This window comes from Salmo salar, chromosome ssa13 (assembly GCF_905237065.1).
Source record: "Salmo salar chromosome ssa13, Ssal_v3.1, whole genome shotgun sequence".
NCBI classification, from domain to species: domain Eukaryota; kingdom Metazoa; phylum Chordata; class Actinopteri; order Salmoniformes; family Salmonidae; genus Salmo; species Salmo salar.
Window position 1 is genome coordinate 99064836 of NC_059454.1, and position 13429 is coordinate 99078264.

At 43.4% G+C, this 13429-nt stretch overlaps 1 long non-coding RNA gene across 1 annotated transcript in view; it reads left to right on the top strand.

Moving 5' to 3' along the window:
• Window positions 1–5909: 5909 nt before the first annotated feature.
• Window positions 5910–13429, top strand: part of LOC106568374 (uncharacterized) — a 112114-nt gene continuing 104594 nt past the window's right edge. Inside the window, exon 1 of the long non-coding RNA XR_001320274.2 lies at window positions 5910–6185. This is a non-coding gene — a long non-coding RNA (uncharacterized lncRNA). The remainder of the gene's footprint in view (window positions 6186–13429) is intronic.

Genomic DNA, 13429 nt, shown 5'->3' on the forward strand with positions numbered 1-13429 from the left:
AGTTATACAATTTTAAAAACATTACAATACATTTACAGATTTCACATCTTGTTTCCTATTTCCATTGATCATCTTGAGAAGTTTCTACAACTTGATTGGAGTCCACCTGTGGTAGATTCAATTGATTGGACATGATTCGGTCCCACAGTTGACAGCGCACGTCAGAGCAAAAACCAAGCCATGAGGTCAAAGGAATTGTCCGTAGAGGTCCGAGACAGGATTGTGTTGAGGCACAGATCTGGGGAAGGGTACCAAAACATTTCTGCAGCATTGAAGGTCCCCAAGAACACAGTGGCCTCCATCATTCTTAAATGGAAGAAGTTTGGAACCAACATTCTCTGGTCTGATGAAACCAAGATTGAACTCTTTGGCCTGAATGCCAATCGTCAAATCTTGGGGAAACCAGGAACCTCACATCACCTGGCCAATACCATCCCTACGGTGAACCATGGTGGTGACAGCATCATGCTGTGGGGATGTTTTTCAGTGGTAGGGACTGGGAGACTAGTCAGGATCGAGGGAAAGATGAACTGAGCAAAGTACAGAGAGCTCCTTGATGAAAACCTGCTCTAGAGCACTCAGGACCTCAGACTGGGGCAAATGTTCACATTTCGACAGGACAGCGACCCTAGGCACACAGCCAGAGCTTGATAGACTCTGAAGAGAAGAATGGGAGAAACTCCCGAAATACAGGTGTGCCAAGCTTGTAGCGTCATACCCAAGAAGACTCGAGGCTGTAATCGCTGCCAAAGGTGCTTCAACAAAGTACTGAGTAAATGATCTGAATACTTATGTAAATGTATTATTTCAGATTTTTATTATTAATACATTTACAAAACTGTCTAAAAACCTGTTTTTGCTTTGTCATTATGTGGTATTGTCACGGCTGTCGTAGGAATTAGACCAAAATGCAACGGGTACGTGAATGCTCATTATCTTCTTTATTAAACAAAAATGAACACTGAACAAAAAGAACAATGAAAACAGTCTTGTCAGGCACACAGCTAAACAAGAAACAACTACCCAAAAACCCCGACCACACAAAACAAACACACCCCTGCAACGTCCTGACCAAACTACAATAACAAATAACCCCTTATACTGGTCAGGACGTGACAGTAACCCCCCCAAAGGTGCAGACCCCGGATGCACCTTAAACAAAACACAAAAATGAACCCAAAACAAAAATAATCCCAAACTAAAGGGAGGGAAGGGAGGGTGGCCACCGTCACCGACGGTTCTTGTGCTACACCCCCCCCCCCTACCTCTTACTTCGGAGGTGGCTCAACCTAACCTGTCCACCCCCGCTAACTGTTTATTATATTTTACCCCTCCCGAAGTCTCTGGACTAAGGCGCATCGCTGAAGACCTCGGGCAGATGCGCATCGCTGGAGACCTCGGGCTGGAGGGCAACTCTGGGAGCTCCGGACTGGAGGGTGACTCTGGGAGCTCCGGGCTGGAGGGCGACTCTGGGAGCTCCGGGCTGGAGGGCGACTCTGGGAGCTCCGGACTGGAGGGCGACACTGGGAGCTCCGGACTGGAGGGCAACTCTGGGAGCTCCGGACTGGAGGGCGACTCTGTCGGTTCCGGACTGTAGGGTGACTCTGTCGGTTCCGGACTGTGGGCCGTCTCTGTCGGTTCCGGACTGTGGGCCGTCTCTGTCGGTTCCGGACTGTGGGCCGTCTCTGTCGGTTCCGGACTGTGGGCCGTCTCTGTCGGTTCTGGACTGTGGGCCGTCTCTGATGGCTCCGGACTGTGGGCCGTCTCTGCAGGCTCCGAACTGTGGGCCATCTCTAGACGGGGTACTGTCGCCGGAAGCTCTGGACGGGGCACTGTCGCCGGAAGCTCTGGACGGGGAACTGTCACCGGAAGCTCTGGATGGGGAACTGTCGCCGGAAGCTCTGGATGGGGAACTGTCGCCGGAAGCTCTGGACGGGGAACTGTCGCCGGAAGCTCTGGACGGGGAACTGTCGTCGGAAGCTCTGGACGGGGAACTGTCATCGGAAGCTCTGGACAGGGACTGCGCACTGAAGGCCTGAAGGCCTGATGCGTGAGACTGGCTTTGGAGGCGCCAGACTAAGGACACGCACCACAGGGCTAGTGCGAGGAGCAGGAGCAGGACGAACTGGACTGGGCTGACGCACTGGAGGCCTGGTGCGTGGGGCTGGTACTGGAGGTACCAGACTGGAGACACGCACCTCAAGGCTAGTGCGAGGAGCGGGAACAGGACGTACTGGACCATGAGTAGGCACCGGCGGTCTGGAGCGCCAGCACAACCCGTCCTGGCTGGATGGTAACAGTAGCCCTGCACGAGCGGAGTGCTGGCACAGGGCGAACTGGGCTGTGCAGAGGCCTGATGGCTGCCGTGCGTAGAGCAGGCGTAGGGTAGCCTGGGCCTAGGAGGCGCACTGGTGGCCAGATGTGCTGTGCAGGCATACTCCTACCCGACTGGATGCCCACTCTAGCACGGCACTTGAGAGGAGCTGGGATCGCTCAGACTGTGCGTGCGCATGGGCGAGATCGTGCGCACTTCCGCATACACCGGTGCTCTCACTGCCAAACGCTCCCCATAATAAACATGGGAAGTTGGCTTAGGGCTTACCCTAGGGCTTACCCTAGGCCCAGCCAAACTACCCAAACTACCAAAACATTTTTTGGGGCTGCCTCTCGCACTTGCCTCTCGGTGCGTATAATGCCTCATAATAGCGCCGCTCCACCTTGGCTGCCTCCAGCTCCTCCTTAGGGCGCCGGTACTCCCCAGCCTGGTGCCAAGGTCCTGCCCCATCCAGAATCTCTTCCCATGTCCATGACTCCACAGAGCCCTGCTGCTGCTCCTTCCTCCGCTGCTTGGTCCGTTTGTGGTGGGTAGTTCTGTCACGGCTGTTGTAGGAATTAGACCAAAATGCAGCGGGTACGTGAATGCTCATTATCTTCTTTATTAAACAAAAATGAACACTAAACAAAAAGAACGATGAAAACAGTCTTGTCAGGCACACAGCTAAACAAGAAACAACTACCCAAAAACCACCCCGACAACACAAAACAAACACACCCCTGCAACGTCCTGACCAAACTACAATAACAAATAATCCCTTATACTGGTCAGGACGTGACAGGTATTGTGTGTAGATTGATGAGGAACAAAAACGATTTAATCAATTTTAGAGTAAGGCAGTAACTTATCAAAATACTTTTCAACACAGTGTGCATCCAGGCACTCTGCCTTGCGTCGTGCTTAAGAACAGCCCTTTACCATGTTATATTGGCCATATACCACACCCCCCCCGGGCCCTGTTTTCTGTTTGGCTGAACCTGAGGTGAAACATCAACCTTGATTTCCTTGTACTGAACTGTACTGTAGCAGCCTCTTGCTATTCAGCTGCTATCATTGATTGAAGTTGAATGTCTTGTTAAGTACTGTACAGTGCCTTATGAGCACATTTCTTTGTGTTTGTTCAATACAAAGGCTTGTCATACACCAACAATAAGCATTTTGTTTCCCCGCAATAAACTGAGATTTATAGCTTGCCCTGTCTCAAACCTCTCTAGCTGCTCAATGGATTTTAAATAATGTCCATTTCTTTGGAGGTTCTGCAACAAAGAGCCACAACACTGAGGGAAAAATACTCATTCTGCAAATCGATGGTATTTCTATCCAAATAAATGCATGAAATGTGTTGGGGACTTTGGAAATTACGTTTGAGAGAGATTATCATCTTCTAATGTTATATAGATAAATAGCTAGCTAGGAAATGTAATTAAGGTTTTAATTAAAATACAGACTTGATGTCTGTGGAATGGCAAGAATATTAAGCTCTATTCAAGTATAAATCCATGGAATCAAACAGTCATTATTCTCTCCACAAGGAAATAAAATAATTATCTGTTCAAATGTTTTTCACTCAGACTACTAATTATGTGTAATTGCGAGGAAAATCTATGAGTATAGACAAAGACTTAATTAGAGAGAATAGACTCTCTTGGAAGGGGTATTTGTTATTTAATCAAGGATGATCTTCTAGTGAACACTACTAAATCCGTGTAGTGTTTTTTATATGTCTGGGCTTTTACGAAGCATACCAGCACCTCTGATTCAGAGGGAATGAGGTTAAATGCGGAAGACACATTTCAGTTGAGTGCATTCAGTTTTGCAACTGACTCTGTATCCCCCCTTCCCTTTCCTACTGGCAATATATTTACTCAGGTGACTAGAAGGCTAAATTAAATATAACATTTGGAAGAGACTGCACTCCTACTACTTGTTCTTAAATCACATGTACAGTAGTGGGAATGAAGGTGATTTGTTTGCTATTTCCTTCTGGCACGGTGGAGTGGACAGGTGAACAGGTGGACAGGTTAACATAAAACCAGAGCTCTAAGCAGGACCAGTGGGCGGGCAGTGAGAGGAGTTCTCATGTATTCCCACGATTTCTGCAGATTTACCTAGACTGGTACAAGGCCATCATGGAGTACCATACAATACAATACAATACAATGTACCATGCAAACACATTAAAGGCAGTGTGTTCATAGGCCAAAGTAATTACGTCAGTCACAGACTAAAGGCTATGGAGCATTAGTCTCTCTCTCTTCCCCCCTCTCACCTCCCTCCCTCCCTTTCTCTACCCCTCCCTCCCTCCTAAACAGTTCCCATATAGCAGTGCTATATGGAGATGAGTGTGTCTGGTTCTTGGCCTCCTCTGTGACCTTATCAACACACTCATATTATTCTTATAAGTTTAGCTGTCATCAGCCCCCCAAAAATGTTCTCTCTCCAACAGAACAGGGTCTATCAGGAATGAAGTGATATGACAGTCAGGGATTGTCTGCACAGTTAGCAGTGCAGAGAGGGAAATCGAGGGTCTGCAGCCATGTCTGGGATATATACAGCAGCATTTTGAATGATTTCTTAGCCCACTATTTTGACAATGCATCCTGCATGTGAAAGGGAAAGGGTTTATGAATTATGCATGGTTTATTATAACTCCATTAGGCTTTATATAGTCAACTTCAAGCCAGACACCATGAAATTAGGCAGTTTAATGTAGCTTTAAATAAGTATTTATCATGTTCAGATCATGTTGCTGTGGGCTTTTTATTTCAAGGTAGGGCTTTTTAGCAGGGAGATAGCACTCTAGGAACTCAGGCAATACATTCCAGCTAAATGGATCCACAAAAGGTCACATAATTTTTAATCGTCACAATAATGCTTTTGAAGATGGTAATTGTGGGGTGTTTGCAAGTCGTATCAGTTTTGTACCATTATACACTCTTTGGCATGTTGTGGGAAAATATAAACATAGACACACAGACAAAACAGCTCAGGAGCCTTTATATATACCAGCTTGGAAAGATTTTTGTTGTGGCATCTTCGGCATCTTTCTGTCCTGCAGAGGTCAGCACTTTATTTTCACTTTTAAAGATGAATGAATGGTATAGCCTTATACACTTTCACTGCTATTATACTGTATTCAATTGCCAATTTCAGAAGTAATTTATAACTGATTAAAGCCAGACTCAGTAAGTCCCCAAAAAATATCTTATTTTATTTTATTGTTTAATATAGCTTGAAATGGATAGATGAAAGCTTAATTTTTTCTATTTGCATAATTTCAAAGTGATAGAAAACATGCGTTTTCAAGTTATAAGTACTGCAGCTTTGTTTACAAATTGCAAGTCAGATTTCTCCAGGTAATTATGATGTATAGGCTTATTGATCATTTTATCACGTTCTATCTGTTGCTCTGATCCGTCCACGACTACAGCAACACATCAACAATACAAATAGCCCTCTCTATTATAAACAAGACTCAGTATAAATAATAGTTGAGTGATATAGAATAAAACTGAAGTTTAGCTGACAAATGCATGTGGTAACGGTTAATATATTGGCTCCTGGCTGCCAGTCCTTCTGCGGATGTAGTACGCCATCAAATCCACAGAAAAATAAGTCAGTCTGTCTGTCAGCCGATGATGAATAACAGAGGATTTTTGAAAACACCGGCGGGTCTGTAACAAAGTTGCTTTGATGATGCTAGCTTGATTTTCTGAATAAAACTGTAAACTGGAATTGTGGGCAATTTTCATTCAGCAAGGCAGGGATTCCTTACTCACTCAGTGCCAGGATCACGCTGCTGTGGACTGTGCCAATGATAATCACGAAAGTCTGAGCTAGCTGTCTACTGGTAAGTGAAACTATTTATTTATTGTATTTATTTTACCTTTATTTAACTAGGCAAGTCTATGTAGTAAGCAAGCAAGCTAGCTCATTTAGCTTGCTAGCAAAGAGCTGTCGATATATTCAAGCATTGCTAAATCTGCAAACTGGTGGTGGGGTCAACTAGTCAAAACAACTTTTTGGCACTTGCTTGCAAACTTTGCTGCAGTTGTTAGCTGGCTAATTGTTTTCCTCTTGGATGTTGTGTTTACTACTGAAACCCTTAGATGGCGAATTTATTTTATAATTCAACATAGGCTAGCTAGCTGCTAAGGGTAAACTTTTCCAGACAAGTGTTTGCACTGCAAGACTGAGCTCAAGCAGATAACGTCATTATTGTTGCACCGCTGTATATTGCTGTCTAGCTATGTACACTGAACAAAAATATAAACCCAATATGTAAAGTGTTGGTCCCATGTTTCATAAGCTGAAATAAAAGATTCCAGATGTAACCGATGTGAAATGGCTAGTTAGTTAGCGGTGGTGCGCGCTAATAGCGTTTCAATCAGTGACGTCACTCGCTCTGAGACTTGAAGTAGGGTTTCCCCTTGCGTTGCAAGGGCCGCGGCTTTTGTGGCGCGATGGGTAACGATGCTTTTTGGGTTGTTGATGTGTGCAAGGGTCCCTGGTTCGAGCCCAGATTGGGGCGAAGAGAGGGACGGAACCTACACTTACACAGACATTTTCCGTAATGCACAAAAAGCTTATTTCGTGCCCAAATGTGATTACATCCTCTTTGTGAGCATTTCTCCTTTGCCAAGATAATTCATCCACCTGACAGGTGTGGCATATCAATAAACTGATTAAACAGCATGATCATTACACTCTGAAATGGGCAATTTTGTCACACAACACAATGCCACAGATGTCCAAAGGTTGAGGGAGCTTGCAATTGGCATGGTGACTGCAGGAATGTCCACCAGAGTTGTTGGCAGATAATTGTATGTTTATTTCTCTACCATAAGCCAATGTACAATGTCGTTAATACAATACAATTAACCCAATGATACATAATACAATGTCATTTTAGAGAATTTGTCAGTGCGTCCAACTGGCCTCACAACCGCAGACCACATGTAACCATGCGAGCCCACAACCTCCACATCCGGCTTCTTCACCTCCGGGATCGTCTGAGACCAGCTATCTGGACAGCTGATGAAGCTGAGTATTTCTGTCTGTAATAAAGCCCCTTTGTGGGGAAAAACTCTGATTGGCTGGGCCTGGCTTCCTAGTGGGAGGGCATTGGCCGACTCGCTTGGGAGCCAGGCCCACCATGGCTGTGCCCCTGCCCAGTCATGTGAAATACATAGATTAGTGCCTAATTTGTTTATTTCAATTGACTGATTTCCTTATATGAACTGTAACACAGTAACATCATTGAAATTGTTGCATGTTGCGTTTATATTTTTGTTCAGTGTAAATTAGAATTAGATTGTAAAACTTGAATAAAAATATATAAAAATACAAAATGTACATCAATGTAAGTACAAAGATTTTACCATATCCCAACCACCCTCCCTCCATACAACACATCCACCCAACCCCCCTAGTACCTTCCCTACCTCTCCGCCCCACCTCAGTCAGTCCACCCACCTCGGTTCCCAACCACCCACCCACCCCCAACCCCCTTCCAACCACCCACTGTGATCACCCCATATAGCCAACCCATCCCACTCCCTCCCTCAATTCGGTCCTAGAAAACAAAAATTCTACAGAGATTTCACAACAAATAAACAATCAGGCATACAGGGGAATTTTTTTAAATACAAACAACTCAATACAGATTCAAAATACAAAAACAGAAATAAATAAATGATCAGTAAACCTTAGACAAACTTGCTTGGACTGGATAGCGTTATATTGATGACTGTACCTATTATGTAATGACTACTGGTAATACCTACTGGGAAACCTTAAAGCATCTCATCAGAGGGTAGCCTCTGCAAGCCTTTAAAGTATGATAATAATGGTTGCCATTTTCTAACAAATGTATCATTGGAACCACAAAGAGAATACTTAATTTTCTCAAGCTTTAGAAAGAATATTACATCGTTGAGCCGTTGAGAAGTAGAGGGGGGCTGAGCAGAATTCCACTGGAGAAGAATTCTACGTCGAGCTAATAAGCATGTGAAAGCAACAGTATCAGCATGTTTTGGTTCCAAGGAGAACAAGTCTTCTGGAATACCAAAGACAGCTATCAAGGGACAAGGCTGCAGGTTCATTTCAAGCACCTCAGATAAAGTTTTAAAAATAGAATCCCAGTAATTTTTTGGTTTAGAGCATTAAATGCTAGAAAATAAAGGAAAGCCGCACACTCTAAGAGCTCAGATGCAAAAATTTAATCACCAACGTTTCGACAGCGAAGCTGTCTTCATCAGGGTATCATCAAACACTGCGAGATGAGTCATTTATATAGTGTCTAGAGACACACAGGTGTTTGAAATCATGGCCAAGTATGGCCTAATATCATTGGTTAACTCAAATATTTAAAAAAATGGCATACAGAGAACATACAAAAAGACAAACAAATGGATAGCATACGATCATAGCATTTGTAGTCTAAAATGTATCTAACAAACAATTACAATGGCAAAATCACAATTATCACAAGAATGGCATCAGATCAAAGTCTATGTTGAGACCGAAGGGAGCAAGGGTCTTTAAATTAAAGATCCAGGCAGCCTCTCGTTTCAACAATAAATTATCAAGGTCACCCCCTCTCCTCGGGAGGGTGACATGTTCAATACCAATATAACGCAGAGACGAAATCGGATGGTTTGCTTCCAAAAAGTGGGCCGCAACTGGGTAAGTTAAGTTTTTGCACCTAATGGTGCTACGATGCTCTGAGATACGTACTTTTAATTCACGCTTTGTTTTACCCACATAATTTTTACCACAAGGACAAGTTATAAGATAAATAACTGCCTTAGTGGAACACGTAATAACACCTTTAATTGGGATAGATTTCCCTGTTTGGGGGTGTTTGAAGGATCTACATTTATAAGTGCCATTACATTGAGCACAGCCATTACACTTGTAATTTCCATCCAGTATGGGCGCAAATAGACGTTGTTCAGGAATATATATAGAGCATTAAATGAACATGTGACTAAGGTCACATGGTGAGACATGACATCTGTCACACTCATCATTTACATTTGGATATATGTCAGACAATCTGGATTTGGAAAAATGCACACTATGTAAAACCTTAAATTGTATGAGACCAAGACGAGCACAAGATGTAGAATCACTGCCCGCCCGACTAGCATCACTACTCAGGAAGGTTCTGACTTAGAATATGTTGACAACTACAAATACCTAGGTGTCTGGTTAGACTGTAAATTCTCCTTCCAGACTCACATTAAGCATCTCCAATCCAAAATTAAATCTAGAATCGGCTTCCTATTTCGCAACAAAGCCTCCTTCACTCATGCTGCCAAACATACCCTCGTAAAACTGACTATCCTACCAATCCTTGACTTCGGTGATGTCATTTACAAAATAGCCTCCAACACTCTACTCATCAAATTGGATGTAGTCTATCACAGTGCCATCCGTTTTGTCACCAAGCCCCATATACTACCCACCACTGGGACCTGTATGCTCTCGTTGGCTGGCCCTCACTACATATTCGTCGCCAAACCCACTGGCTCCAGGTCATCTATAAGTCTTTGCTAGGTAAAGCCCCGCCTTACCAGCCCCGTCACCATAGCAACACCCACCTGTAGCACGCCCTCCAGCACGTATATTTTACTGGTCATCCCCAAAGCCAACACCTCCTTTGGCCACCTTTCCTTCCAGTTCTCTGCTGCCAATGACTGGAACGAATTGCAAAAATCCCTGAAGCTGGAGACTTATATCTCCCTCTCTAACTTTAAGCATCAGCTGTCAGAGCAGCTTACCGATCACTGTACCTGTACAGAGCCCATCTGTAAATAGCACACCCAACTACCTCATCCCCATGTAATTTTTTTGTTGCTCTTTTGCACCCCAGTATCTGCACTTGCACATCATCTGTACATCTATCACTCCATTGTTAATGCAAAATTGTAATTATTTCACCTCTATGGCCTATTTATTGCCTTACCTCCCTAATCTTACTACATTTGCACACACTGTACATAGACCTTTTCTATTGTGTTATTGACTGTATGTTTGTTTATCCCATGTGTAACTCTGTTGTTTTTGTCGCACTGCTTTGCTTTATTTTGACCAGGTCACAGTTGTAGATGAGAACTTGTTCTCATCTGGCCTACCTGGTTAAATAAAGGTGAAATAAAATAAAAACAAATGTAGTGGAGCCTACTCTATCAATCACCTCATCACATCACTCCTGTGTAAATTCAACACCCATTTCCCGTTCCCAAGCAGATTTAATTTTGTTGGTGGAGTGTTTGTCCAATGACAAAATACACAGAAAGATCTGAGAAATGACTGCTTTCTATCGAGGTAATATGCCATCCCAGGGTTAGCAAGGGGGTGGAGCAGGGAACCCAGAAAATTGGGAGATACAATGCCTAATGTGAAGGTAACAGAAAAAGTGAGATGGAGGCAAAGAGTATTTAGAGGCCAGGTTGGGAAAACTTGAAATAATGATATTTACATATCAGTCTTGTAAAGACTTAATACCTTTTCTTGTCCAGTAAGAGAAAGCATTATCTATTAGAGAAGCAGGGAATTGGTTATTCTTATCAATAGGACCCATAGTAAATGCAGCGGAGAATTTAAAATGTTGTCAAAACTGGTACCAAATCTTAAGTGTGGAAAGCACTACAGGATTGTGAGTATAGCGAGAGGGGGATGTTGGGAGAGAAGAGCAGAGTAAAGCAAGAAGAGTAGAAGAAATACAAGAATGTGCCTCTAAGTGGCACCATGGGGTATCTGGAGCATATAACCAGAATGGCAATTTCTGAAAGTTGGCTGCCCAGTAATAGTATAAAAAGTTGGGCAGTGCCAGCCCTCCACTAAACTTGCATCTCTGAAGTAAAGATCTACTGACTCTGGGTACCTTTCCTCCTCATAAATGTGGTAACAGCCTAATTGATTGACTTAAAAAAAACACTTTGGTAAAAGCAATGTGATAGATTGAAATAGATAAAGGAATTTGGGTAAACTGTTAATTTTTTACAGCATTAATCCTTCCTATAAGTGATAGTTGTAAGCTACCCCATCTCTGAAAATCAGTTTTCATTTGCGCAAGAAGGGGAGCAAAGTTTGCAGGAATAAGAGCATGTAATGAATGAGTTACGTTCACTCCAAGGTATATGAAACCAGAGCGGCTAAGCTGGAAGGGAAAGTATGTCTGCTGGAGCTGTAGCGCTGCTGTATTGATTGGGAAGCACTCACTTTTCTGGAGATTCAGTTTGTAACCGGAGAAGGAGCCAAAGTTCCCCATAATAGAAAGGATAGAAGGTAAACAGGTTACAGGGTTATTTACATAGGTTATCATTATATGCAGATTATTTGTTACTCTATGTTCAACTCCTTCCCATGTTACACCTTGGAAAGAGGAGGATGCCCGCAAAGCTACTGAAAGGGGCTCAATGGCGACGGCGAATAATAAAAGGGACAGTGGGCAGCCTTGGCGAGTCCCACGTTCCAGGGCAAAATGATCAGAACTGGTGTCATTGGTACAGACACTGGCCTGGGGAGATGTATACAAGAGACGGATCCACGAGCTAAATTTGTCCCCAAATCCATTAGTAGTAGAGTAGTGTATTCTTTTACTAACCAAAATTGCAACCTCTCTGGCTTTGGAGTTAAAGTCTGAACTTGACTAAACCTGAAGATTTGTAGCCTTGAGTGATCTTTAATGCATAAATGGGTCTCTTGTGAAAATACCACATCTGCTTTTAGCTTTTTCAAATGAGAGAAGAGCCGAGTCCTCTTGACAGGATTGTTCATTGCCTTACTATTCCAAGATAAAAACTTTATAGGATTAGGCCTACCTATAGTACTATTATTAGTGTTAACCATCTAAAATATTCAAATGAAAAAGGTGTGAAAACAAACCAAGCATTTGCAAAGATAACAGAGAAAACTGATGAAAAAAGCAAAGAAAAAAAATATATTACAAAAATAGGACCGAAAAAGGTCACTCGCCCTCCCCTCCCACCCAACCCCAAAGTCTCCTTCCCCAGCGAATGGAGACAGCAGGTTGAAGTTTGCGCAGCTTCGGTGCATATAAACAGAAAACCTTCCTATCCTAATGCGGAGAGGCACCATAGCACCAGTTGTGAAATACATTTGAAAAGGCATTCACAAAACAATAAAGTAGGTCAGATAACCAAAACGAACACCCCATAACAGTGAAACGGAACTGTCCTGACTCGGCAAGTCTTCAATCAGTGCAATACGTACAATGTGTCTTAAGGATGGCCAAATAAGTGTCCCACAGTATGTTACCCTGTTACAAAAAAGAAAAGGGTCCAAGTGTCTGTACATGTACGAATGATCAATAGGGCGTAAAGTGGTGAAAAGTCCTTCAGTAAGTATCTAGATGAAAATAAAGAAAAAAACCACGAGGAAAGCTCTACAAAAGCCTGGAATTGTAGCCAGCAATACTACGTTAGCCCTCTTGCCAAATTAAAAGGCTCTCCCAAATGTGTAGCTTAAATGACAACCACACAAGACAATATTAGTCATTTTTACCAGAGTTCAATAACGTTAGTGTTTCTGCCGAGTAGAAAAGGAATAGCAATAGGGAGAGAAAAAAATGCCCTGCCGTAGAAGTCAAACATACCTTCGACTTAGAGGCTAGGCTATGCATGCTACCTGGCAAAATAGTAGGTCATAGATCCAAGATAGTGCTCAGAAGTGACTATCGAACCAACGCTGGGCGTCTTCGTCGGAGTCTAATTGTAGCTTCCCCCGGGCATGTTCAATGTGCAGACGAGCAGGGAAGCGGAGTGAGAATTTCACTTTCTTCTCATGAAGTTTGTCACGGTAGTAGTGAAAATGGACGATAAACACTCTAGGCTTGGAGATGTCGTCTCCGCTCGCTGGGGAGGGGCCAATGCGGTGGGCTCTATCCAGCTTCGGGGGTGATGGAACGAAAGCCGGACCAAGTACATCCGCAAAGAATTCTGACATGAACTTAATAAGGCGTAAGGCTAGCGGGACAACTTCCGGTGAAACTGGAGGGCGCGCAATTCAAGTAAATAATCATATAAATGATGGATATTAAACATTTAGGTACATACAAGTGTC